Genomic DNA, 25,600 nt, shown 5'->3' on the forward strand with positions numbered 1-25,600 from the left:
CATAAAGGTGAACAGTGCCCTTTTTCAAAGGCATCCTGATTTGGACGCTGTACCAGTGGTCCCACTAGCTTGAGTGAGCCTCCTCTCCTTTTCTACCTGGTAAACTTCCACTCGTTGGTCAAAGCCCATTTTGAACATCACTGCTTCTGTGAAACATAACCAGCCTCAGCGAGGTTCTCATCAATCTGTCCTCTGGGTCCCCAGGGCAGTTTATACATTTCCAGCTTACAACGCTTTTCACTACGTCATGTCAGCTCAAATAAGCTCTTCTCAGGATGACTCCCTGATGTCCTGACTGGCCCAGAGCCCTGGCCATTGCTTTCATGGTACCATGGACTCCACTCCCTTCATGGTCTGTAGCCCGGGCTGTAATGAGTTATTTGGGGGAGTCTTATCGTCGTGGTAATCCAGTATTTGCTCCCACCCCCTGGTGGCAGGCACGAGGTCTGTGTCCTGGCACACAATTTGAATGAAGAAACATCACAAGCGACTATTTAGGTTCTTGTCCTCCCTGTAAAGCTGTCATCTCTTGCCGATCTTGGCTGTGTCTTCATCCTCTCTCTGCCCTTTAGCACCTGCTACTGTGTCTAGAACATCCAAGGGCTCGATGCCTGTTTACTGAGATCGTGTTTTATTTAAGAACGTAACTCAGTGGCTGAACAATACTAAGAGTCAAAAAGGGATATTGTATGTTCTTCCCTCCCTGCGGGAATACCATGTGATGTTGGGGCCTTCCTGGACAATAAACGCAACTGGGACAATCGTAGGTCTCGGAGTGACTGTTCTACTGGGATGGAGAAGTGATACAGTGACAGTAGTCTGCTGTCCAGCAATAGTTGCAGGGTGGGGGAAGGTGTGGGAAATGGCCCATTTCAGCCCCTGATCCAGATGCTTTCAGGCAAGAGCCATTGTAGAAACACAGGACTAGTGACTCCTCATGTGTATTTTAGTCCTTGAGAGTTTATAAAACGTTTTCACTTAAATGAACTATGTTGAATCTCACACCTCTATAAACTAACGAGGGCAGGGAAAGGAGCAGTGGAAGCGGCCTTTATTTCAAAGGGTCAAATAGCATGTCTTCAGAGTCCTGCCGTTTAAAGAGAGCTGGGCTGTCCAGGAGGGAGCTTGAGTTTATAGCTGAAAACTGGGGTTTTGGTCCCAGCTCTGCCACCCACCCACACGGTTACCTTGAGCTACCGGTAGCCTCTCTGAGCCTTGGTTTCTTCATCTGTAAAAGATGTACGATCACCTTATTAATTTGTCCCTGAGTGCTGTTGTGTGGACCAGAGAAGAAGAGGGGTTGAGAGGGCCTGGGGAACTTGAAAGCACTGGGTATATTAGGAGCCATCCAAGGTGGCCTTCCTAATGAACCCAGAGAGAAAAGAGAAGGAAAGAAGTATGGTACTGGCATTAGGCTAGACATATAGATCAATGGACTAGAATGAAGGGTCCAGAAAGAAACACGTACACATATATGGTCATTGATTTTCAACAAGGGTGCCAAGACCATTCAGTGGGAAAGAATAATCTTTTCGACCAGTGGTGCTGAAACCACTGGATATCCACATGCATAAGTATGAACTTGGAGCCCTACCTCACATCAAACACAAAAATTAACTCAGAGTGGCTCATAGACCTACACATGAGAACTAAAACTAAAACTCTTCTAAGAAAACATAGTGGCAAATCTTCATGACTTTGGATTTGACAATGATTTCTTAGATATGGAACCAAAAGCATAAGTGACAAAAGAAAAAAAAATAGACAAATTAGACTTCATCAAAATGAAAAACATTTGTATTTTAACAGAAACCATCCAGAAAGTGAAAATACAACTCACAGAATGGGAGAAAATTTTGCAAATCATATATCTGATAACAGACTTGTACCCAGAATATATAAAGAATTCTTGCAACTCAACAATAGAAAAGTAAGTAACTCCATTTTTTTAAATGGGCAAAAGATCTAAATAGACATTTCTCCATAAATGATGTGCAAATGGCCAGTGAGCAAATGAAAATACGGTAAATATCATTAGTCACGAGGAAATGCAATTCAAAACCACCATGTGGTACCATTTCATGCCCACTAGGATGTCTAGAATGAAAAAGATGGACAATGACAAGCATTGGGGAGGATGTGGAGACACTGGAACGCTGATGCATTGCTGGTGAGGATGTAAAACGGTGCAGCCACTTTGGGAACCAGTCTGGGGGTTCTTCTAAATGTTAAACATGAGAGTCATCATATGACCCAGCAATGCCAATCCTAGGTGTATGTCCAAGAGAAATGAAAACGTAGGTCCACACAAAAAACTGTGCACAAGTATTCATAGCACCGTTATTCATAAGAGACAACAAGTGGAAACAACCCCAATGTTCACCAATGGATGAATGGATAAGCAAAAGGTGGTAGGTATAGACATACGTTGGAATATTATTTAGCCATAAAAAGAAATGAAGGGACTTCCCTGGTGGTGCAGTGGTTAAGAATCCGCCTGCCAGTGCAGGGGACACGGGTTCAAGCCCTGGTCCGGGAAGATCCCACATGCCGCGGAGCAACTAAGCCCGTGTGCCACAACTACTGAGCCTGTGCTCTAGAGCCAGTGAGCCACAACTACTGAGCCCACGTGCCACAACTACTGAAGCCCGCACACCTAGAGCCCGTGCTCTGCAACAACAGAAGCCACCATAATGAGAAGCCCATGCGCCACAACGAAGAGTAGCCCCAGCTCGATACAACTAGAGAAAGCCCACGCACAGCAACGAAGACCCAATGCAACCTAAATAAATAAATAAAATTTAAAAAAAGAAATGAAGTACATACCTGAAACTAATATAATATTGTAAATCAACTATACTTCAATTAAAAAAAGAACTGAACTACTGATTTATGTTACAACATGGATGAACCTTACAAACATTATACTAGGTCAAAGAAGCCAGACGCAAAGGGTCACACATTGTACGATTTCATTTCTATGAAATGTCCAGAACAGGCAGCTCCATAGAGAAAGAGAATTCATTGGTGGTTTCCAGGGGGTAGTGGGGAGGGAGAAATGGGGAGTGACCGCTCACGGATATGGGGATTCTTTCGGGGGTGATAAAATATTCTGGACTTAGTGGTGGTGGTTGGAGAGCTCCGTGACTACACTAAAAACTATTGGATTGTACCTTTTACATGGGTGACTTTTATCGTGTAGAAATTATATCTCAATAAAACTGTTAACAGAGAGCATGGGCCACGTTCTGTGTTGGGGGCAGGGGCAAGGATTTGGGAGGGGGAGCTTAGCCCAAGCTGGTTCCCACGTTTAGCACTGAGGCCCGGGCTCTGCCGGTGTTCCCTTAGCAGTCTGAAAAGTTGCCAGCACTCTCATTCCCCAGCATTTCAGCTTTGTTCCCATAAGCCCCATGGTGTGAGGAAGGGCAGGTGGGTGGTCTGCAGCTGTCACTAGAAACACCCGTAGTTTACTCCCTAGAGGCCCCACAGGGGCAGCGGTAGGGCTGAGATGGCTGAGGCTCCATCCTGCTCACAAATAGCTACCCCTGGAGGCCCCCACTTGAAGACTCATAGGGTTAACAAGCTCCTTTGGGGGGGGTGCACATGCCCCCCCCCCCCGCCATTGGCTGAGGACTTCTTTGAAGTGATCCCTGGAAGCTCTAACTGGGAATGGAGCGCCTCGCTCAGACTCTCTCTGGGGCACTTTTCCAAAGAATTCCCCCCAGCTCCCCACCCCTGATAGGTGTGACCCTCAGGAGGCCGCTTCTAGGGCGACTCCATTGCATCCTGCTCCTCTGCACACCCCAGCCTTCTCCCTGGTGTTTTTCCTCCGGAGTGGAGAGGAAGGGGCTAGAAGACATTCTGGGAAAGGATCTCCCTCCACAAGTCCCGTGAGTTTTTGGCAGTGACACAAAGAAGAGGTGGTAGTATTTATTTTGGAAAGGACCTGTGTTCTTGCTTCCCTCATCCTTCTAGTTGCCTGGGACTGGGGCTCTTGGCTAATTCTGGCTCCCTGTGGGAGGCTTTGTTTCTGAAGCAGGACACGGGACCTCCAGTCCTGGGTGGAAGCTGACCTTGTCAGTGTACAATCACATCTGAAATGGACCATGAAGGACCTTGTCAACGAGTCTAGGTTTTTGGTCCCCTTAGCTCAGACTACAGTGGAGCCTTAATTAATCTTTTAAAAAAATAGTGGTGTAATACTCACAAGCATCAAATTTACCATTCAACCATTTTTAAGTGTACAGTTCAGTAATGTTAAGTACATTCACATTGTTATGCAATTGTGAAGGGTTCTAACTTCATCTTGAAAAACTGAAACCCTGTACCCATTAATCAATAACTCCACATCCCTCTCCCCGCAGCTCCTGGTAATCACCATTTAACTCTCTGTCACTATGAACTGGATTACTCTAGGTACCTCACATAACTGTAACTGGAATCATACAATACTTGTCCTTTTGGGCCTGACTTCTTTCATTTAGCATAATGTTTTCAAGGTTCATCCGTGTTGTAGCAAGTGTCAGAATTTCTTTCCTTTTTAAGGTTGAATAATATTCCATTGTGTGGGTAGCCCACATTTTGCTTGTCCATTCATCCGTGGATGGGCACTTGAGTTGCTTCCACCTTCTGGCTATTGTGAATATTGTTGCTATGAACATGGGTATACAAAAATCTCGTTGTAACTCTGCTTTCAATTCTTTTGGGTAGATACCCAGAATGGAATTGCTGCATCATATAGCAATTCTCTGTTTAACTTTTCAAGGAGCCACCGTACACTTTTCCATAGTGGCTGCACCACTTTACATTCCTACTGACGGTGCCCAAGGTTTCCATTCCTCCACATCCTCGCCAACACTGGTTACTGTCTGGGGTTTTGTTTGTTTGTTTGTTTTTGATAGTAGCCTAATGGGTGTGATGTGGTATCCCATTGTGGTTTTGATTTGCATTTCCCTAATGATTAGCAATGTCGAGCATCTTTTCCTTTGCCTTTGGCCTTCTGTATATCTTCTTTGGAGAAATGTCAATCCAAGTCCTTTGCCCATTTTTTAAGTGGGTTATTTGATTTTTTCTTGCTGAGTTATAGGAGTCCTTTATGCATTCAGGGTATTAATCCTTCACCAGATATGCAATTTGCAAAACTTTCTCCCATACCGTAGGTTACCTTTTCACTCTGTTGATTGTGTCCTTTGATGCACAGACGTTTTCAATTTTGATGTAGTCTAATTTATCTATTTTTACTTTTGTTGCCTGTGCTTTGGGTGTCATATCTAAGAAGTCCATGTCAAAATTTCCCTCTGTTTTCTTCTAAGAGTTTTATAGTTTTAACTCTAACATTTAAGCCTTTGATCCATTTTGAGTTAATTTTTGTGTATGGTGTAAGAGAAGGGTTCAACTTCATTATTTTGCCTGTGGATATCCAGTTTTCCCTGCACCATTTGTTGAAAAGATTGTCCTTTCCCTACTGAATGGTCTTGGCAACCTTGTTAATAATAATTTGACCCTATATGTGAGGATTTGTTTCTGGGCTTTCTATTCTATCCCTTGGTCTATATGTCTCTCTTTATGCCAGTACTACACTGTTTTGATTACTGTAGCTTTGTAGTATGCTTTAAAATCAGGAACTGTGAGCCCTCCAACTTCGTTCTACTTTTTCAAGATTGTTTTGGCTATTCGGGGGTCCCTTGAAATTCCATATGAATTTTAGGATGGATTTTTCTACTTCTGCAAAAATAAAATGTCATTGGGATTTCGATAGAGATTGCATTAAATCTGTATATCGCTTTGGGTACTACTGATATCTTAATAATATTAAATCTTTGAATCCATGAACACAGATGTCTTTCCATTTATTTGCCTTTAATTTTTTCAGCAATGTTTTGTAGTTTTCCGTGTACAAGTCTCTCACCTCCTTGGTTAAGTTTATTCCTAAGTATTTTATTCTTTTTGATTAATTAATCTTAAATAACAAAATTTGATTCAGGTTCAGCAAATATTTGCTGAGATTCATGTTTTTCCCCTTTCATTTCTCCCCTTCTCATATATTCTTGTTCAGTTTCAATCTTGGGTCTCCAAATCTCTCAGTGTTTGAAAATAGCATACCGTTTACCTCAACATGAATCAGGCCAGCCCCTTTAAATAAAAAGATAAAGCTCTTTTTAAAAATCTGTTTTGAATAAAACACACTTGAATGTATCATGAAATAGTTCCTCATGGGGCTTACTTCCTCAAAATAATTTTAGTGTAAGAAACTGAGATTTTAAAATAAAACTCATAATTGGGGGCAGAGGGAGGGCATCTTGTGAGTTGGCCTTTCTTCCCAGTGGCTTTGTTTTGATGTGTGATCTGACTGGGGCCTGGGGCAATTTTCTCACCAGGCTGCTTGTGGACTAAACCTCAAAACCATCCCTGAACACCCTCTATTTGCCTAGTGATGACGAGGGAGACAAATGGAGATGGCCCTTGGAAACACTGTGATGTCGTAACAATAATCCCCTCATGTCTGGTCCCTGTGTCTAAGAGGCCCTGAGACAAAGAAATCTGGGTTTCTCTCTGTGTGTGTTTTCATGTCCCATTCCTTGGCTCAGACTTCCACCCAGCACCTGGGAAAATAGACCCTGCTGACTAGCGGGGCCCCTCCGAGGAGGCCCTGACTCAACACTGAGTTTCGCAGGGAACTGGAAGGGAAACGGCAGCAGCAGCACCCTGGTCTACAGATAAACACAGGGTCCAGGTGGACGCCCACAGTATCCTGGAGTCCCTCCGTGTGCGCCACAGGTCATTGGCAATTCCCAGAGAGAAGGAGGGGGAAACTTCTTGTCCCTGGGGCCCACAAGTGTCATGCTCCACCCAGGTAAGCACTCCTCATCCCACCCCCACGGGGCTGGGCCACCATCTTCTCCTGGTGGTGGCCATTCCCTAGCCCCACCCAAGGTTTTGCCTTACAGCACACCCTTGGTATGTGTAGGGCAAGCATCCCCACCCTCTACACTTCAAGGCCCTGGGCCCCTTATAAACAACCAACCAACCAAACCAAACAAACGAACAGAAACATAGGAACAATTGTGGGCAGCCTCAGGAACCTTCCCTGAGGCTACTTCCTCCCGCCCTTTAAACCTCAACTTTACTGAAGTATAATTTCTCTACAATGAAATGCACCTATTTTATGTTTAGAGCTTAATAAGTTTGGGGCATTGGTGTACAGCCACGTAATCACCATCACAATCAAAGTACAGAATGTTTCCATCACCCCCCAAACTCCCTTCTTTGTCCCTTGGCAGTCAATCCCCTTCCCATACCTCTGGCCCCACAAATCTGCTTTCTGTCAGTATAGTTTTGCCTTTCCCCAAATGTAATATACGTGGAATCATACAGTATATAACATTTTGTATATTATGTATTCTGCTTAGCATAACATTTTTGAGATTCATTCCTGTCGTAGCACGTTTCAGCGGTTCCTCCTTTTTATTGCTGAGTAGTATTCCATTGTGTGGACCTATTCCCGTTTAGCCATTCATCAGCTGATGGGAATCTGAGATGCTTACCTTTTTGACAATTATTTTTAAAAGGCTACTATGAATATTTGAATACAAGTCTTTTTAGAAACATAAGTTTCCTTGTGTCTTACATAAGTACCTAGGAGTGGTATTGCTTGGTCGTGTGTGCATTTAACTTTAGAATTCACTGCCAAACTCTTTTCCACAGTGGCTGCACCATTCTGCTGAGGCTACTTTTTAAATAAAGGGCGGGGTGGGGAGGAGGCAGCAGAAGGACTTTGCGGTTCTTTTAGAAGCAGAAGTTAGTCGTAGGCATTCATGTGTTTATTCTGCACAACAAGCTTATGAAGTAGATATTAATATCCCCGTTTCACAGATGAGGAAATCCAGGTTCCGAGAGATGTACTTGCCCAAAGTCACACACCCAACAAATGGAAGAGCTAGAACGAGCCCAGGGGCCTTCGTGCCAATGCCCAGGGGCCTGCCCCCACCCTCTCCCACCTCTCTTCCCATCAGCCACCTGGCAGCTTGGGCACACTGCTGCCTTGACACTCTACCGCACACTCACCTCTATCCCTGCTGTGCTAGGACACAGCAACCCTGGGAAGTGGCCTTTGACTCCTTTTTTCAGAGGAAGCAGCTAACGATCAGAGGGGTGAAGTGACATTCCCAAGGCTAACAGCTTGTCTATAGAATTGCTGGGACTGGCATCCAGGTTTCCTGATTCCAAGCACTTTCTGCCAGAGCCCAGTTCCCTGTAGCTACACCGAAAAGTTTTCATTTCTGACCACTTCCGTCTCCAGCTTTCTCCTTCATAGGGACGCCCTTCCCTTTCCTCCAACTTCCTCCACTTCAGGCCCAACGGAGGGAACCTGGTAGAATAAGGTGATCGCAGCCCCCAGCCTGCATCAAGCCGAGGCGGGGTGGGGACCGCAGGGGTCAGAGTATCATCACCAGGGCCCTTGGGGTGAGTGTGCTGAGGGAGAGAAGTAGGAAATAGGCCATTTCCTCTCTCAGGCCTGCTTCTCCCCCAGGAGGCTGAGGGTGGGAGAAGGGGCATAACTAGCCAGGCCAGTGGTGTAGGCCCGTCCTGGTTCTGCCTGCTTTACTTCCCCCAACTTGGGGGAACAGGATGGAGCCCAGAACCTAGGAGGCACCTCTAGTCTGTGCCTTAGCAAAAGCAGGCGGCCATTGGTGGGGATGGGTGCGGGATGCCCTACCCAGAAGCTTATCGGAGAAGCAGCCTCTGTCAGGCCTACTGCTGTTCCCCCTCTGCTGTGCAGAAGCCCCTGACTGGGAGGCCTGCCATCTCTCCACAGGCCCCTGCATTTGAGGTGTGTGCGCACCTGTGAAACACGAGGAAGCCTGAAGAACCCCCAACACACACACAGACACTCACACATATACTTTGACCTGTGAGCTGCAGCCCCAGCCTGAGGGAGAGCAGGACCTGGTCAAGACTACCGCCAGCTCGCCAAGGGCACGGTGGGAACTCCTCTGCAGGCTTCAGCCTGTACAGTTTTCCAAGCGCTTTCACTTCTCTTCCCTGCGTGATCCTGTGATCCCGCACCTACGCTGTGAGGAAGGCGGGCAGGGGTCTCGCCCTCCATTTCACAGGCCAGAAGACTGGTCTTCTCTCCTGGCCCTTTCTGCTTGGGCTGCCTCCTTCTGGAGCTGGGCTGGGCCGGGGCTGGACCCAGGTTGGAGGTGGTGGAGAAATCTTCTTCAGTAACCACCTCCTTAGGACGAGGAGTGTCCTTGCTCTGTGCCCTGCCCCTCGCCCCCCACTCCCATTGAGCGAAGGGTTTCAGCCTCATCCTTGAACGCAGTGCCTACGGTAGGCAAGGCCGCCCACCCAGCGGCCGTCCTCCCTCCATCCAACCACAGGTCCCTCTCTCCCTCTGCTCCAAGACTCACAGTTTCGGGAATCCGGTTACTGACGCAATGCATGTAATCAAGAAGCTTTTACTGAGCACTCTTTGAAATCGGGTACAAAAGTGAATGTGCTTCAAAGAAGTTCCCAGTCTGGGGAGAGGAGTTGACAGGGAAGAAGGGTAAGCACTTCTCATCAGTGCTCTGAGAAGGGCTCTGGGGGAGGGGGGAGCTTCTAATTCTGCCTGGCCCCGAGCAAGTGCTATTCTGCTCCTTTCTAGGAGTCTGGTCAATCCAGGAGAAAGGAAGAACAAGCGTAAGGGGCTGGAGGGAGGAAAGAACAGTGGTGCATCCTGAGAATAGAAAGAAGTTCCCTGTGATTAGACCAGAACTTGGAGTGAAGAGAGAGGGAAGAGGCACATTGGGAGAAGTGGCTGAAGAGTAGGTGGGGTTCGCGTCTGAAGGGCCTTGTTACTCAGATGAGGAATCTTGACTCTTCAATAGCGTTAATATGTGTGTGTGTATATATATATATATATATATATATATAATGATATATGGTTATTTACACACACAGACACACATATAGTGGTATCGTGTTTTTAGATGCTGGAGTACTAAGAATAGAAGAGGCAAAAAACGGCATGTTAAAGTAATCCTATTTACCGTCATTTACCTGAGCTGCTTATGTATAATTATAATGTAGCACAAGGACAATTACAGATATTCTATGAGTATTTTTTTCTAATTACACACTGAATTATCTTCCTGAAATTGTCTTTTTTTCTTTTCCTTTTTCCTGGGTTAATAGTCGCCTGTCCCAAACCTCAAAAAAGTAGAGGGAACTTTGTCCTGAAATGTTTACTTTCACTAAGTCTCAAGAGAGTTCTTGTAAAGGTGCTGACGTAGCATGAAGGACACCAGAGTCAGTGAAATTTTTTTCCCTTACAGTATCTCAACTTCACGCAGCCAGCCCTATGAGCCCCCAGATAGCTCAATTTAGCGACAGCCGCTAAAGTTTTATCTAGAGAAGTTTTCCCTCTGGGTTTCCCCCTTATTGGAGAAAAACAGGGAGACGCAAAGAGTAATTCTCGGACTACACTTCCCAGCGGCCTCCGCTCGGCGCCTAGTCCAACTTCCCTTAACAGGGGTGGTCCCTAGCATCTTGGTCCCGCCCATTCCCGGCACCGTATTTAGAACTACAACTCCTAGCTGTCTCCACGCGCCGGGCCCCCGAAACAAGGTTTCCCAGCAGCCTCCAGGGCGAAGAGCCCCGCCCCTCGGGGCTGCTCCCCAGACTTGGCCGGCGCCCTCTACCCGCCCCGCCCCCGGCACGTGACACACCCCCACCAACCGGCGCGCGGAGGAGGGCGGCGGGCGGTGGCCGAGGGCGGGGAGGCCGCAGGGGGCGGGCCCTGGAGGGGGCGGAGCGGGGCCCGGGAGCCGAGCAGCCTGGCAACGGCGGTGGCGCCCGGACCCCGAGGTGGGTGCGCGGTCGCGGCTGGCCTGGCTCCGAGCCGGGCGCTGCGGGGACCTGTGGTGGTGGTGGGGCCGGGAGGAGGAAGTTGGGACTCCCGGGGCCGGCAAGTCCCACGGGGCCTCGCAGCACCCGCGGAGGTGGGCGGGGGGAGGGGGGTTAGCCCGAGTGCCTTCGCTGTCCCGGCCGGCTTGGGCTGAGGCCGGGGAGCAGCAGGCAGGTGCCTCCGGCTTCCCTCGTTCTCCCCGCCCAAGGTCCCGGGCCGGCGGCGGGCGAAGGTAGGGACAGGAATCGGGCCGGGAGGCTGGGGGAGTGGGGGCGTCGCGGCCGCTGCCCGGACTTTCCTTCCCCGTCCCAGGGCGGCGAGCGGGCCGAGCGGCCGCCCTGCCTCCCCGGCGACGCGCCGCGGCTGGTCTTCACCCTGGCCCTCCGGGCGGGGCGGGAGCCTGCCGCATCCCCCGTGGGTCCTGCGGAGGGGCCGTAGCCCGGCAGTGTCCGCGAAGACTCGATCGGCGCTCCTCGACAGTGTTTCTGTGCCATGCACGGGAGGTTTGTCTGCTTTTGCAACAGTTGAGGGAAGATCTGAGGAGGGAACGGTTAGTTCCCTGATACGCAGTCGGAAGTATGCACAGGCACGAGCAAGCGCCCTTTGCCGGGTTGCCTCCCTTAACTGTCTTGCTGCGCTCAGGAAGTGAAAACTAATTTTAGTTTTTGCCTAAGCAAATATGAAATCAGTCTGCTGAAAAACCCATATCACGGGCTTTATAGACGCATGCAAAGTGTGAAGCGAAGTGGATTGAGACTGGTTTTTAAACAGACATAGTAGACCTTCACAAGAATGGAATCATGCCGTATTAGAATTGACTGGGACCTTTAAGTTTATATTGTTTCCCCGTTAGGGAAGCTAAGGCCCAGAGAGGTTAACTAATGTGACAACTTAATGGCAACTTAAAGGCAAAGCTAATATCACAAGTCAGGTTTCTGGGGGCATCTCAGCATCTGTGTAGCCTGGGTAGTTTTTATCACAGCTCAGTTTTGTTCCTTGTGAAGTATCCACCGCAGAGTCTAGAGACTGAGCCAGCGATTTTGTTGTAGTCCAAACCATGTTTGAATTACCCTCGAAACCAGTTTACCAGCCAAATAAGACTCTTGGGCTTGTTCATTTATAGACAGCTTTCCCTTTCATCCAGCACATGTATTGGGCGTGACCACTTGTTCACCACATTTGACTCTGAATGACCTTTGGCTGTCTCACAAAACCCAGTATACCCTTGAGAGATTCCACAGCATGGAGTAGGTTCAAACCAGAGGTCCTGCCACTGTGTAGCAGCTTCCCGAGGTACTTGGAGGTGGAGAGCGTCCGTAGGGGCTTTTAGAGTCTAGTATGGTTATTCAACGATTGGTCTCCTTACCTTAAAATTCTAACTTGTATTTATTAAGTTGTCAGTGGTTTCATTCATTAAACGCAGAATGCCCATGCTGTGCCCGCGGTGTCCTGAGTGCCGGGAAGACGGCAGACGGCACCACTGACGAGGTCCCTGCCTTACAGAGCTTCTGTGTGGGGAAGCGGACAATAAAAAAATAAACAATGATAGATTTTCCGGCGGAGATGAGCGCTATGAGGAAGAATAGAGCTCTGAAACTCTGACATGACCATGCAGCAGGCCAGCATGATTGAGCGGGGGTTGGGTATCACTTAGCATCGCTAGTGTTAGATGGCCAGCGGCGGCTCCATTAAAGCAAATCGCCAAATCCAAAAGTAAATCTGTCTGAATCCGGGAGATCCTACGGGGTCATCATTTCTCCAGCCATTGCCTCTTGGATGATAAGCTTGTCACAGCCTCATTTTTACTTGCGTTTTCCCCTCCCATGCAAACAGTAAGTGGTTTCAAACACCCAGGGAGGCGCCCTTCAAATCCCTCGCAGTCTCAGTAGCTGCCTCACTCCAGCTACGGAAGGCCCTGCTGACCGAGGTCAGGGTTAGGTGTTGATCCCATGCCAGTGTCTGCTGGCTGCGAGCTACCTGACACAAGGATTTCTCTTCCCGCACATTGGTTTGTACTGGGAACCTATCATGTGAAGGGATCCTCATTCCTTGTGTTGTGTGCTTTGTAAAGAAACTAGTTCAATTTGAAAGTAGCTCTAGAGTCAAGAGGCGCCCAACTTCCCCGGAAGAGTGCCAATGAAATGGCATTAGTGATAACTTACCATAGAGTTTCATCTGCTTAGTACCTTTTCAGTTCTTTCCTTTTCTGTATGTTCAGTGGCTTCAAAGCAAATGTTTTCATTTTTATAGGTTCCGAAAAATCATTAAAGTTACCCAAAAAATACGCCCATATTCTTTGTTCCAAAATGAAAGGAGGATTAACAGAATGTAGTTACTTTAAAAACCACTGAAAGAACATGGGGTTCTTGCTCTTACTGGGGGCTCCAAAATAAGGAGAAAAGCGGAGCCTCTTCAAGGCTTAGGCGACATTTTGAACTGGTGGCCAAGGATTTCAAAAGGCCAGAGTTTTTCTTATTTCCAAAGTTTTTTCAATTTTATCAGAGAATAAGAGGTTGTTTTCATTACTTGCTAGTAATTTCCCTTCCCTGTTTCTGACCTCTTTGAAGTTCTGCTTTCTTTCTTTTCTAGTTTCTCTGTTCATTATTCCTTTTTGGCAGATGGGGGGACAGGGGCTGTCGTTCACCTTTAAGGTGTTTACTCAGGATTTGAATCCTATCTAACTTTGGGCGAGTTCCATACCTCTGTGCCTCAGCTTCCTTGTCTGTAAAATGAAGATACTAACAACAGTACCTTCCTCCCGGGGCTGTTGGCCTGCCTGCGTGGTAAGGCATGTTAGGTGCTTACAGTAGCATCTTACACATAGTAGGCACTCAAGAAATGTTAACTGTTATTGACTTGAGCTACATGGAACTCCTTTCTTTTAAAGAAAAAAAAAATGATTCTAACCATGTCCCAGTAAACTTTGGGAAATCCAGTAAAGCATGATTTTCTAGACATTTCCCTGCATTTCATTGTTGACCCGAGCTTTGAGTTTCAGGTGACATTGGCAGCAGCTCACACAGTTCCTGCACGGCTAAGTTCTCTAAAGAGAACTTTCTGTTTGGACTCAGAAATTACTCGAGCCCATATTTTGTTTGTTGCTACAGACAGGAATAGAGCAAGAGAGGCTTTCTTCCAGTTCCTCTCCCTCGAGAGCCAGAGAGGACCAGGAGACCCAGTTGGGGTTAGTCGAGTGAGATCCAGTTGCCATCCTGTAGTCAGAGGATGGTTTCTCATGGTAAATGTTTACAACGGATTTATCCACATGACCACCAGGAGAGTTGCATCCTTTTCTTTTTAAGAATGTAGCAGGCATCTCTTTAGAAAATCGGCATCGTGCACTAGTGCTTTCTATTTCTACCCGGAGGAAGAAAGAGTGGTAAAGGAGCCTTGTGTCTGTGGGAGGTGGTAGGAAGCCCCTTCTTAACTCCATGACACTGGACAAGTCATTTCGCCTCGCTGCTGGTGCTTCCTCCATTTGTAAGATAGAGCTAAGACAGCCTGCACCACCAAGCTCCCAGAACTCTTCAGAGAATCCAGTGTGCACCAACGTCCTTTGCAGACTGTACGGCGTTATTATTATTGCATCTGTGGGCGTTATTATTATTGCATCCGTGCGTTATATAAGCCGTCGCTATTTGGAGAACTGGTGTGAGAGGGCAGCATCCTTCCTGTTCTTGGCCCATCTGCCCCCGAGCTGTAGGTGTGGCCTCTCTGACCCCCACCCCCAGCTTCTGTCAGCACTGAAATATGCAAGTGTTTTGTTACCTCTCTCAGACCTGAAGCCATTGGTACACTTTGTGAGCTTCCATTTTGTTTATTCCTAAAATGATAGTACTGTGTAGCCAACAATCCCAGGGCGATAACGAGGCGATCTCTGCACCAGGGAATATTGCCTGCCTTTCCTGTCTCAGAATGGAAGCCTTTCCTTTTTTAAATCAACACTTTACCTTAGCTCCACAATGCAGCTTGAGGCCCTGCCGAGTTCCTCCACTCCTGGGGACGGGATGGGAAGAAATCCAGGGACTTGATTGCTCTCCGGGTCCACAGCACCTTCCCTGTTCGAACAGGATGGGTGCCGAGTGCTCCTTTCTTGTTACTTGAATTTGTTCCTCGGTATCTTGAAATGACTCCATAAGTAGCTTTGAAATTTCATGTATGTTTAGTATTGCTCTTCCTTGACTCTCTTGTGATATGTAACACCTGTGTATTTCAGCAGTAATTTTTTTCATCTTCCAAGCTTGTAATAAAGAGGGCTGAGGTTGAAGACGTTTTTCCTGGGCAGGTGAAACCTAACATGGCCCTGTACACGCAGCGGACATTTAGTGAATGTTCTTTGACTTGAACTGGACAAGGGGGCATAGCTTAGAATTGTTGGGATGTGTTCATTTCAACAAATTCTGTTATCTTTCTGGAGATCAGAGTATGGGATGAGTGTACAAGATGAAAGGGAGCTCATGCTTAGTCTTTCTTTCCATGGTCAGTTAGCAAATGAATAAGAAAGCACTGAGTCCAGTGGGGCGAGAGGTCCCACACGTTGCTTTCCTACCTTTTTCTTCCCAGCTTCTGGACTTTTAGACTATTGTCACCAGTAGTTTGAGTTTAGGTTTGTTTTTTGCTTTGCTTGTTGGTACGTTTGGGGGTGGGAAGGGGTAAGGGAAGTTGAAAGTAATAATTGAAAGTAAAAGTAGAAGTAACTTGTTTGTAACTCATTCAGCTCGTATTCCCTTGCCTACAGACCTCGGGGACACGGTGTTGCCCTTTCCTTACCTTGTGATAATTGTTATATATTGCTGTCTTGTCCTTGGGCATTTTGCGAGGAGCCTCTTCCAACAGAAGGGGCTGCTCCGCCAGGGGGTCCTACTTTCACCTTCACAGGAGCTCTGGAGGTGGAGGTGGGTCATACAGGGGATTCTTAGCGTCAGGTGGTGTGGCTTGAAATGCCCTTGTATGACCCTCAAGTTCCTTTATGGCCCTGGGACGACTTAGGCGGGGACTGAGCTGTCAGGGTTCATTCCAGCAGGCCAGGAATCCGCCCGAACAGTTTTACTGGAAGAGGAAATGTACCTGCGCAGCAGTGAGCAGCTGCGACCTGTCAGTACTAACCGTGCGTCACAGTGAGAAGGAAGATTGCACTCGGTTTCAGTGAGACCCCAGGAGGGTGCTGCCGTTGACACTGGTTGTGTGGCAGGCAGGACAGAAGAACCCCCAATCCAGATTCCATTTTGAGCTTCCTGGTCCCGAGATGTTCTTGCACATGTCGGTGCTCCTGGATCTGTCAGAGACGGTGGGAGTCGCTGCCACCCTCCCAGGTGGAGGACAGTCGGAGCTGGCCCTCACCTCTCTGTAGCCCTTGCTGCGAGACATAATAACTGATTTTTTAAAGTTGAGGCTGAATGTAACCCTGCCACCATTTCCTTTCTTCACTATTATCAACTCTGAAATGATATGATCCTTTCTCCAGAGCTTCCCATCATGTCTGTGCCACAAAACAGTTTTTCCTTGTTGATAAAATTGTTCTGATGCCTCTGCTCCTGGGAGCTTAGGAGAAATGCAGAATCTTAGGCCCCTGTAGACCTACACAACCAGAATCTGCAGGCTAACAAGACCCCCAGGTGATCTGTATGTAAATTAAAGTTTGAGAAAGTTGGTCTAAGTAGCAGTTCGCATCCCGGCTTCCGGATCCTTTGGGACCAGGCTGTTCATTAGAAAAATAATTCAAGCCACATGTGTAATCCCGTTTTCCTAGTAGCCGCATTAAAAAAGACAGATGAAATCAATTTTTATAATATATATTATTCAACCCAGTATGTCCAAAATATTATCATTTCAACATGCAATCAGTATGATAATTAGTGAGACGTTCCCCTCCCCTTATTTGCACTAAGTTGTGGAAATCCAGCAGGTGTTTTACACCTACAGCACGCCTGTTGGGACTAGCCATATTTCAGGCTCCACATACTAGTAGCTCCAAGTGTTGGACAGTATAGCTTTGAGAGATACAGTTTGGCCTTGATTTGTTGATGATGTCATCAGATTTGCTGTCCATGCTCAAAGAGCAGTTAGAGCTTCTGCTGCCTGGGTAGTAACTTGCATTAACGTTCGGTGTAATCGGTGCAGAGCCCTTTGCCCGGTGCTACCGCGTACATCTCATCTGAATCCTCACAACTTTGTTTCAGAGAGTTCTTCTCAGGGTTTCAGCTTGGTAACCTGTAGTGAAAAATCGCCATCGGTAGACGTGTGGAATGCAAGCTTCTTTCTCGGGGGCATCTTCAAAGGACTCAAGGGACGCCTCTCCTCTGGCTCAGGGCGGAAATGGAAGCTTCCTTGCGCGCTGCGGACCTGCAGACCCGTGGTTGGCCACGCTGGCTGCTCATTAGAATCACCTGGGGAGCCTTAACGACCTGCTGCCCCAGCCCCACCCAGACATTCAGATTTATTTGATGGGGTGGGAGGGAAGAGATCAGACATCTGCATTTTAAAGAAGTGCTCTGGGTGATTCTGGCGTGCCGCCCAGCTCGAGAGCAGCTGTCCGCAGCTTTGCTGCGCCGATAACCACCCGGACTTGGGGTTGAAGTGCAGATCCTGACTCAGGGGGACGGGGACGGGCGGAGAGCCCTCCTCCCGCAGGGGACGCGGATGCTGGAGCCGCGGCCCGAGCTCTGACTCCGAGGAACCTGCGCTCCAGAATCACCTGAGGGCGGTTCCCAAGCTCCAAGTTCCCTGGCAGCTAGCCTGGAGTTTCTGATTCAGGAGGTTTGGGGTGGGGCCCGGGATCTGTACTGAAGAAGGCGCGATGTTTTCCATATTTCACCACAAAGTATAATGTTGACTTTAGGGTTTGCGTAGGCGCATTTCTAGTGCACTTTTTTGGGGGGCGGGGTGGTGCAAATGGATGTTGAGTTTTATCAACCCCCGTTTCTGCCTTTATGGAGATTTGTCCCTCACCCTTTAAACCTGTTAATGCGATGGGCTATTTTAAGGGATTTTCTAATATAACTTGGTAGCGTTAACCAGGTTTGCATTGCTGGCATGGACGCGTTTCTTACTGCTGGGTTTGTTTGGTAATATTTTCTCCAGGATCTTTACATCTGTATTTGTGAGTGAGATTGGGCTTTAATTTTACTTTCCTCTACTGTCTTTGTCTAGCTTAGTATCGTTTTGCTAGCCTTATACAGTGAGTGAGAGCATTCCCTTTTTCTGGTCTCTGGAAGATTGTATAAAACTGGAGTTATTCGTTCCTTGAATATTTAGTAGAACTTGCCCCAGAGCCAGCTGTGCCTGGTGCTTTTGGTGTGGGAAGGTTTAAACTACCAGTTAATATCTGCCGGATCTGTACTTAGGTCCGTCTTTTCACTCTTAAATCTTCATATTGTTTGTGCCTTCTCTCTTTCTTCTTGATGAGCCTTACCAAAGGTTTGTCTAGTTGTGGTTATGCACTGTGAGGTTTGTCACTATGTAGAAAGGAATGAGCAGAATTATATTCTCCAGCGTCTTTTTGATTAACTTTAATGAAATGATATGATTTGAAAGTCAGATTTTTATCAAGGTATATTCTGAAAAGCTTTACTTTCACTCCTGTCTCCTGCCAGCCATGCTGTTTCTTCCAGCCACTCCAATCAATATTATTAGTTTTTAGTTCATTCTTCTGTGTTTCTTCTTTTGCACATTTGAGCTAGTGCGCACGTGCGTGCGCCCCCCCACACTTTCACACTTACTGCATTTCCTTCCTTTTCTTACACCAAAAAAGCATACTACATACACTATTCAGCCTCTTGCTTTCTTTTTTTTAAAATAAATTTATTTATTTTTGGCTGCATTGGGTGTTCGTTGCTGTGCACGGGCTTTCTCAAGTTGCAGGGAGCGGGGGGCCCCTCTTCGTTGCGTTGCGCAGGCTTCTCATTGCGGTGGCTTCTCTTGTGGAGCACGGGCTCTAGGTGCGCGGACTTCAGTAGCTGTGGCCCGCGGGCTCAGTAGTTGTGGCCCGCAGGCTCTAGGGCGCAGGCTTAGTAGTTACGGCGCATGGGCTTAGTTGCTCCGCGGCACGTGGGATCTTCCCGGACCAGGGCTCGAACCTATGTCTCCTGCACTGGCAGGTGGATTCTTAACCACTGTACCGCTAGGGAAGTCCCAGCCTCTTGCTGTCTTCACTTAAAATATACCCTTGAAATCTTTTTTTTTTTTTTTTTGCGGTACGCGGGCCTCTCACTGCTGTGGCCTCTCCCGTTGCAGAGCACAGGCTCCGGACGCGCAGGCTCAACAGCCATGGCTCACGGGCCCAGCTGCTCCGCGGCATGTGGGATCCTCCCGGACCGGGGCACGAACCCGTGTCCCCTGCATTGGCAGGCGGACTCTCAACCACTGCGCCACCAGGGAAGCCCCCTTGAAATCTTTTTGTCTTCATTTTCTCTTCTTTCTTTGGATTTATTCTGCTGCTTGGATGTTTCAAAACACAGTATTTTTATTATTATTTAGTTCTAATATATTCTGATTTCCATTGTGATTATTTCATTCACAATGGAGTTGTTTAGAAGTTTATTTTTAAATTTACAAAAGTTTTCTAGGTATTTTAAAAACCGATTTCTAAGTTAACTGCATGATGGTCAGAGAATGTGGTCTGAATACTAGTAGTTCTTTGAAGTGATTTGATGGTAGGTTTATATAGATAGTATTTTGTGGTTGGCTTCTTTCATTTAGTGTAAAGCTTTTTATATTCATCCATGTTTTGTCATTCATCATGTATCAGCAGTTGGTGACTTTCTTTTGCTAAGTACTATTCCATAGTTTGGCTGTAACAGTATGTCCATGCACTAGTTGAGGAACATTTGAGTTAATTCCGTTTTTTGGCCATTATGAATAAAGCTGCTATGAACATTTGCTTACAAGTCCTTGTGTGGACTCATATTTTCATTTGTCTTGTGTAAATACTTAGGTGTGGCATTGCCAGGCCATATGCTTTGTGTATGTTTAACTTTACAAGAAACTGTCACGCTATTCTCCAGTGTCTGTGCAGTTTTGCGTTCCCATCCCACTGGCAAAGTGAAGTATGAGAGTTCTGCTTGGGCCACGTTCTCACTAACATTTGTTACTGTCTGTCCCGTTAAATTGTAGCCATTGCAGTGGGTGTGTCATAGTAGTTCATTGTGCGTGTTCCTAATGACTAATGATGGTGAGTATGTCTTGTGCTTGTTGAGCATTTGTATATCTCCTTTGATGAAGTGTCCGCTCAGATCTTTTGCCTGTTTCTTACTGGATTGTCTGTCAGTTCTTTATATATTGATATTTTGGATACAGGCCTTTATTAGATAGGTCATTTGCAAGTACTTTCTCCTGAACTGTGATTTACAGTTTCATTTTCTAAACTGTGCCTTTGAAAGAGCAAAGGTTTTTAATTTTGATGAAGTCCAGTTTATTGGGTTTTTTTTCTCTTATGGTTTATGCTTTTTGTGCTCTAAAAAAACTTTGCCTAAGTTCACAAAGATTCCCCCTGTGTCTCCCTCTAGACTTTTGCAGTTTTAGCTCTTTGTTTAGACCTATTTGGGCAGATAGACCCTAGGGTGGCACCCCTGATTTCTGCCCCCCACCCCCATGTTCATACCCTGTGTAATCCCTTCCCTTGAGTATACAGCTTTCTGAGACCTTGAGCAGAGGATCCCGGTAAGGCATGCCCAGACTCCTGACCCATGACCCACACAAACTGTGAGATAATTAACCTGTGTTGTTTACAGCTATTAAGTTTGTTATACAACAGTATAAAACTAATACTTATGTGCTTCACTTCAAGTTAATTTTGCATATTGTGTGAAGTAAGGGTCAAGATTCACTTATTTCCATATGGACATCAAATTGTTCCAGCATCATTTGTGGAAAAGACTGTCCTTTTCCCATTGAATAACCTTGTTACCTCTGTTGGAAGTCAATTAACCATTGCTAGGACCTCCAAAAGGTGGGCCTAATTCTGCAGTCTGTTCTGTTCCATTGATCTATATGTCTAATCTTATGATGCCAGAACCACACAGTCTTGATTACTGAGGCATTATAGTAAGTTTGGAAATCGGGTAGTGGAAGTACTCCAACTTTGTTCTTTTTTATTCCCCCTCCCCCCCGCAAGACTATTTTGGCTATTCTTGGTTCCATATAAATTTCAGAATCATCTTGTCAATTTCTATGACAAAGCCTACTGGGATTTGGTAGAGATTGCATTGAATCTGTGGATCAATATTGACATCATAACAATGTTGAGTGTTCTGATCCTTGAGCATGATATGTTTCTCCATGTATTTAGGTTGTCTTTACTTTTTCTCAGCAGTGTTTTACAGTTTTCAGTGTATGGATCTTGTACACATTTTTTGTTAAATGCATCCCTAAATATTTCATTTTTTAAATTATGCAGATGATACTTTTATACTTCAGTGTTCATTTGTCCATTGCTAATGATACAAATACATTTTTTATGTTGATATTGTATATCATGCTGACTTACTAAATTTATTTACTAGTTCTACTGGTTTTTCTCTAGTATTCTTAGGATTTTTTACACAAGTGACCATGTCTGCAAATACAATTTTAAGTCTTCCTTTCAATATGTTATGTCCTTTATTTCTTTTTCTTGTCTTATTAAAGTTGCTAGGATCTCTAAAATATATCAAATGCAAGCCATAAGACCAACCATCCTTGCCTTATTCCCACACTTGGTGGGAAAGCATTGCATCTTTCACCATTAAGTAGATGTTAGTTATAGGTTTTCCATCGGTTACTTTATCTATTCCTAGTTTGCTGAGATTTTTTTTAAAGAATCAGTATTAGATGTTGAATTATGTTTGTAGAAGCTATGTCTCAGATATAATCTTCAGGAAGATAGTACACCTCATGAATAGCCCTGTTGACTCTACATATCACCACATTCACACTATTATCAACCACCACTACCCAGCTTTTCCTCCATCTGGAGCTTGGGGATTCTTTTATTTTTCTGTGGATCAGCGCATACAGTCATCCCTCAGTATCCATGAGGGATTGGTTCCAGGACCCGCTGTGGATGCCAGAACCCATGGATGCTCAAGTGCCATCGTCAGCCCTCTGTATCTCTGGGTTCTGCGTCCGTGGATATGGAGGGCCGACTGTATTGCTCCTTCAAAAGCCATGGCAATTCTGTGTCGGAGTCATGTGTCATTGTTATGGTACTGGAATTTCTTCATCTTCTTTCTTTGCCATTCTTTTGACACGGTTTTGGTTCCTCTTCATCTCCTTGCCTTTTTTATTTCTGCCTTTTTTTCTTTGATTATTTCTTCCACATCTATGAAAACTTCCTCCATGCTAATAGTGCCAAGTTCTTGAAGTGTGTGCATGTGTGTGTGTGTCTGTAGCAGGGATGGGTAGCCACTTGTATTTGTGGCTGGAATAATAGGTAACTGCCCCAAGTAGGAAGATAACCGTTGTCCATACTGTGGGTCACGGCAAGTCTCTTTCTGAAACTACAAGGCTTCTAGCGAAGCCAGTCTTTGGAGATTCCCTTTAGACACTCCTTTAACTACTATGGCAAAGTGCCTATTGCCCAGGCTACGAGTCCTGCTGCAGATCTCTGATAACCCTCGAGGCCAACCTGCTCTTGTAAATTAGGACTAATTAAGAAGTATCAAGCCCAGCATTTTTAACAATTGGGAGATCCTAGGCAACATTCAGAAACCTCACCTGCTCCTTTTTCTTCTAGCCCATGTAGAGAAGGGACAGGTAGCTCCAAATCAAAATTTTCCAGCCCAGTTTTTGGAACTCTTCTTTGGAATTGCCTTCGGAGACCATGACCATGACAACTTTTACAAAATATCCTCAATGGAGTCAAATCTCTGAGTAAAGACTTGGCATTTGCCTTCAGTCCCAAATCATTTTGAGGCCCATCTATTAAATAAAGAGAGTGGGCACTCATGGGAAGCATTGTTTTTTGTTTAAAAATTGAGATATGCATCGCTTCTCGGCCTTTGAGCTAAGATCAAGTGTAAAAATTGAGATATGGTAAAAGTCATGAGATGGTGTCTTATCTAGCTTTAAGCTCTAAAAGCATTTTCAAAAGAATTGGAAGAATACTTTGCATAGTGACAGTGTCCCCGGAATAAGTACACACCATCAAAAGGGACGACTTTGTAGAATAACTCAACTAGCTACATGTGCTCTGATAGACATTTTTAACCCTTATTAAATTTTGTCCTTTTTAATATAATTTGAAAAGACTCTTCCACAATACAAAGTACTACTGCAGTCAAACAAGAAGGAATATACTGGCTCAGGGCCTCACAGACATGGATTTGGAGGGGAAAGTCACTATTTGGTTAATCATATTTAAAATGAAGTCTAGTGTTCTTATTTGTGACCAGATTTTATTACAGAGATGGAATTCCAAAAAAAATTTTTTTTATTCAGCTGTATAAGCAGGAGGCATAACGTTTTCATTTTTTAATTTGATCATCAATTAGAGAATTTAGAGCAACAGACATCTGTTAGTGGGTATAGTGGGTAAGAGAACCAGACTGCCTGGGTTTGAATTCCAGTTTCGAAAGTTCTTGGTGGACATGTTTAACCTTCCTGTTCTCAGGGTTGTGTGTTTTCATATGAAGGAGTATTAGTAGTTGCCTTATGAGGTTGTTGGCAGTATTGAAGGAGTTCATCTGTGCTTAGAACAATGCCTAGCACGTAGCAGAAAATCAGTAAATGGAAGCCAATTTGCTTTAATTGTCTATTTAACTTACACCTGTTCGTTGTCTTTATTGCTGTTTAACTTGTCTTATATTTATTCAGCTCCCCAACTCCGTTGCTAGCTCCTTGAAGACCTATCTCAGTTTTTTTTTTAGAATTTCTCACCATGCTCCAGAGTAGTTGCCTAGTACGCATTTGTTGGCTGATATTTGACCTCTTTGGAAACAGGATTAAATAATTGTATATGTCGAGTAAGGAGTATCTCAGAAATGATTAGCCTGGTGTCATTTCATTATTTCTTCTAAGAAGCTATATTAATATTTCCGTGCTGGTTAACTTAATAGGTGTTCAGTGAATGTTTATATATGGATTGACAAGCTAAATTGTTCTGGTAACCGTATGTCGACCTTTTTGTAGATTGTTAATTTCTGAAGCTAACCTCTTGCTTGCTCTACTTTGGATTGTGTCCTCATAGAAGATATGTTGGTAGGCTTAGCCCCCTGTAACTCAGAATGTCATCTTATTTGGAAATGGGGTCACTGCAGATATAACTAGTTGAGGTCATACTGGAGTAGGGTGGATCCTTAATCCAGTATGGCTGGTGTCCTTATAAGAAAGGAGAACACCATGTGAAGAGCCAGAGACACACAGGGACAGCACCATGTGACCACAGAGGCAGAGATTTGGAGTGATGCAGCTGCAAGCCGAGGAATGCCAGCAACCAGCAGAAGCTAGGGGGAGGCAAGGAAGGCTCCTACCCGGGAGCCTTCACAGGAGCATGGCCCTGCCAACGTCCTGATTGCAAACTTGTAGCCTCCAGAACTGTGAGGGAAGAAATTTCTGTTGTAAGCCATCCAGTGTGTGGTACTTTGTTTCAGCAGCCCCAAGAAACTCAGACTCCCATCCATTATCTTGCCCTTTTCCCCTTTGCTGCTTGAATTAGAGTGTTGACAACCCTGCAATTTCATTTCCTCTCAAATGGTTGATTTGCCTCCATTTTCTCCCATTATCCATCTTTCCCATATATTTTGAAATTAAAAAAAAAGTTTCCTGCAAGGTCAGACAAAGGTGTTGGAAAACCTGGCACACAAATGCCGTCGCAGTTCTGACACGTGTGCCAGAAGCTGTTCGGAACGTAATAGCGGTGTCTGCAGCCCGTTCACGTGGCCGCTGAGGAGAGCATGGCAAGCAGCGTGTGGAACGGTGGACCGCTCTGCAGCAGGGAAGAGGAGCAGGGCCCGGCGCCCCACGTCCACATCCGTGGCTCTTACAGCAGTGCCGTGTGAGAAGAGCAAGGGCCCGCAGAATGTGTAACCATTCCTCCTACGTATAAAAGTTCAAAACCACGCACACTCAACGTATTATTTGGGGATATATCCATATGTAGAAAATGATACAGGTATGCGAGGGAGTCATCAACACAAAGATCAGCCCTATGGAGGGAGGTTGGAGCACCTTTAATGCCCAGGGGCTGTCTCCAAGATCACGCAGGTTTCTGAGGGTGGAAGTGTATTCACTGCCTCATCAGCTGAGGGCCCAGGCTGCTCCGCACGGCATCGCAGTGGGAACCAGCCCCTGGCCTTAGGAAGCTCTGATCTAACAGAGAGACATAAAATGTCAATGGATAGGTAAGTGCAGTACAGCATGAGAAGTGAAATGTTAGAAATTTCTACAACATACAGAGAAATGAAGCATGTGCGTTGTATGTGCGCGTGTGTACACGGGCAGAAGCCTCCTCTGTCTTGAAGCTCCTGCTTCTCCTCCCAGTGAACGTGCCTGGAGGAATTGGGCTGAATGGCAGGTGCTCATCTCCAACCTTCTCTCCTCTCTTTGTTTTTCTAGAAACTGCGCATCTGCTCTTCAGTTTCTTTCCAATCCTTCCCCCCGCAGTGCTAATTCCAGTTGGAGGTTTCAGCGTTAGTAATGCCCAGTCTGGGAAGGTCTGTGGGAAGTTCGATGTTCTGAACCAGCGCCTTCCTCACTATTATAGCTGTGGCTCTTAGGTGTTTACTCTTACCTTCA

General features: G+C 45.9%; 1 protein-coding gene across 5 annotated transcripts in view; it reads left to right on the plus strand.

Moving 5' to 3' along the window:
* The first annotated feature begins 10,778 nt into the window (after positions 1 to 10,778).
* The window catches only part of MTM1 (myotubularin 1), a 98,361-nt gene continuing 83,539 nt past the window's right edge, over positions 10,779 to 25,600 (plus strand). For 2 of the 5 annotated variants that reach the window (XM_033413544.2, XM_004284092.4), the window contains exon 1: positions 10,779 to 10,851. The gene's annotated coding sequence lies outside the window, so the exon portion shown is untranslated. Of the gene's footprint in view, positions 10,852 to 11,104; positions 11,124 to 25,600 lie in introns of those variants that run through there. The other 3 variants (XM_049705026.1, XM_049705025.1, XM_033413547.2) reach the window with 2 other exon arrangements.

This window comes from Orcinus orca, chromosome X (assembly GCF_937001465.1).
Source record: "Orcinus orca chromosome X, mOrcOrc1.1, whole genome shotgun sequence".
Lineage (NCBI taxonomy): Eukaryota > Metazoa > Chordata > Mammalia > Artiodactyla > Delphinidae > Orcinus > Orcinus orca.